The following is a 3,364-nucleotide window of genomic DNA, read 5'->3' on the forward strand; positions in this document are numbered from 1 at the left end:
CAAAATGTAATTTTAAAGCACATCTAGATTAAATAAGAAACCTTCTGGCCGGTAGAATGGTAGGAAAAAGAAAGAAGCATATTAAAAATGCGCATGGCACGCTGTGTATCTAAGGTCGTTTTTGAACATTCTGGCTTTCCTCACAGTTTTTGTCTTTTGATACACAGAGATGAATCTACTATTCAAACTCTCACGGACTTATACCTATACTGTTAATTCTATATAATGTTCCGCTAGGAAATAATGGAAAATCCTTCAAATTAGTGTGGACACATATTTTCTGTTGGGCTACCCAAAATTGAAAACTAAAAGCGATTTTAACATGAAGATCATATGAATGAAAAATTAGCGTTTCTGAACATATATCCAACGATAAGATTTTAGACCCACATAAACCATTTTATTAGCCTAACTATTTGTCAAAATTCAATAATCCTTGCAATTCATAATATGTGTCGTGGTTGAACTAAAACTAAGAACTAAAATCATGACACCTATTATGAATCAAATGGAGTATCAATTTGGCCTTACATTTTCCAACGGCGGAAATATTTACTATACTAAGCAAAGCTACATACCCGGGAGTGTATGGTGTAGAATATTTTGAGGCCAGCGATGGAATGGTTAGCGTTCACAATCTCGGCACCTTCTTCCTCAAGAATAGTAATCACCTCGTTGAGCTTGACGGGCCTATCCGCATTGCATATAAGTACCACGTCCATGCTTGAATCGTCGTGTTGCCTCACCTCCACCACCATTGACGAGGCCCCTTTCTCAGCTCGAAACTTAGATGACCCCGCCCCGCCACTCATGGTGGTGGTGGTGGGCACTGAGACACAACCAAAACCTCTTAAGGCATCTATGGTCTGCACAGAGCTCCTCCTTTGCTGTAGGTCATCAACCCTTTCCTTGAGCTTCTTAATGTACTTCGCCGCTTCGTCCAAGCTGCTTAACTGAGTCATTGTATCCTACGTACATACACGTATGTTAACAAATTATTTCAGATAAAAGTAAATAATATTTTAGCTCACGTAAGAAGTGTTCTTTTTATGATAATGACACAGACACACACATAATAAACCTCCTGAAAACGAAAATTCTGCACCAGGATATCATCTCAAGTGAAACCAGCTTCTTTTTTTTTCCTCATGTTGAGTTGAAAATTTTCAGACTTATTTCCTTATGTAATGTTTTGTACAAAATTATTTTGAAGTGTTTTGTTAACCGGTTGAGACCCATGCTGCAGGATCTGATTTCAGAAAATTAAAGTGCTTTCTTGCCGGGAAGGTTGATCTCCGACAACGCCCTGATAGCTTTCGAATGCTTCTACCATATCCAGAAGAACAAGAGAGCAGATGACAGCTATTGTGCCTACAAACTTGATCTATCCAAAGCATATGACGAGTTGATTGGAACTATTTGCGGTGCATTCTCGTCAAAATGGGTTTTGCAACAGAATGGGTGAATTAGGTCATGGCATGTGTGACTTCGGTCAAGTTTGCTGTGAAAATTAACGGAGAACTAACAAATACCTTTGCACCTTCGAGAGGGCTGAGACAAGGGGATCCTCTGTCGCCTTATCTTTTCCTTTTTGTTGCAGAGGGGCTCTTAAAACTTCTTCAGAGAGCTGTGTACAATCGGGAACTCCTTGATCTCAAATGCTGTGGAGGAGCCCCTGGTATATATCACCTATTATTTGCGGATGATAGCTTACTTTTCTTCAAAGCTTCAATCCAACAAGCTACGGTTATCAAGCACACCATTGCCCAATTTGAGAGAAGTATAGGTCAACTTCGAGCTCGAGAAATGTTCACTTATGCTTAATGAGGCGTGCCCTATTGAGACCCAAGAGGAGATCAAAAGTATTCTTGGAATAACTCAAAGTACCTTTGATGAGAAGTATCTTGGGCTTCCAACTCCGGACGGAAGAATGAAAGCAAAAAATTCCAACCGACAAAGGACAAATTTGCTAAAAGGTTATCATATAGGAATGTGAAACTAATGTCGATGGCAGGTAAGGAGGTCCTCATTAAATCGGTAGCTCAAGCCTTGCCTATTCACATTATGGGCATCTTCAAGCTCCCCGCTGGCTTCCATGATGATTATATGCAACTGATCAGGAATTTCTGGTGGGGAGAGGAAGACGGAGAAAGGAAAGTTCATTGGTCCTCCTGGGATAATCTCATCAAACCAAAAAACCAAGGCGGTATGGCGTTTAGAGACACAACTCTTTTCAACCAAGCTCTTCTTGCCCGCCAAGCTTGGAGATTGATCCAAAATTCCAACAGTTTAGCCGCAAGACTAATGAAAGCTATTTATTATCCTAGGGGAAATCTCATCGACACTGTGTTCAGAGCTCAAGCATCTCCTGTTAGGAATGGGATGGAACATGGTTTGGAACTTCTCAAAGAGGGGGTAGTTTGGAGAATAGGCGATGGGAAAAGTATTAGAACTTGGAGAGATAATTGGCTTCCAAGAAACCATGCTTTAAAAGCTCAGCCAACCAGAATACCAGATAGACATAGTGAAAGAGAAAGATCTATATCCCGTGTTTTGTGTGTTTGATGACAACACTTGAATGAATTTAACCGTGTGCAAAGATTGTCTTTGATAGATTTGCAAGTGCACGGTGCCCTCACTGAACATGTCATGAACGAAAGACTGAAGCGTAGCTTATAGGTTTTCTGGTTTTGTGTGTGTGTCGCGAGGTGACTGATACGTCCCAAACGTATCTATAATTTCTTATGTTCCATGCTACTTTTATGATGATACTCACATGTTTTATACACATTATATGTCATTATTATGCATTTTCCGGCACTAACCTATTGATGAGATGCCGAAGAGCCAGTTGCTGTTTTCTGCTGTTTTTGGTTTCAGAAATCCTAGTAAGAAAATATTCTCGGAATTGGACGAAATCAACGCCCAGGGGCCTATTTTTCCACGAAGCTTCCAGAAGACCGGAGGAGATAAGACGTGGGGCCACGAGGCGACGACACGCCAGGGCGGCGCGGCCTGGGCCCTGGCCGCGCGGCCCTGTTGTGTGGGTCCCTCGTGACGCCCCCTGGCCTACCCTTCCGCCTACTTAAAGTCTTCGTCGCGAAACCCCCAGTACCGAGAGCCACGATATGGAAAACCTTCCAGAGACGCAGCCGCCGCCAATCCCATCTCGGGGGATTCAGGAGATCGCCTCCGGCACCCTGCCGGAGAGAGGAATCATCTCCCGGAGGACTCTTCATCGCCATGATCGCCTCCGGATTGATGTGTGAGTAGTCCACCCCTGGACCATGGGTCCATAGCAATAGCTAGATGGTCGTCTTCTCCTAATTGTGCTATCATGTTCGATCTTGTGAACTGCCTATCA

This window comes from Lolium rigidum, chromosome 6 (assembly GCF_022539505.1).
Source record: "Lolium rigidum isolate FL_2022 chromosome 6, APGP_CSIRO_Lrig_0.1, whole genome shotgun sequence".
Lineage (NCBI taxonomy): Eukaryota > Viridiplantae > Streptophyta > Magnoliopsida > Poales > Poaceae > Lolium > Lolium rigidum.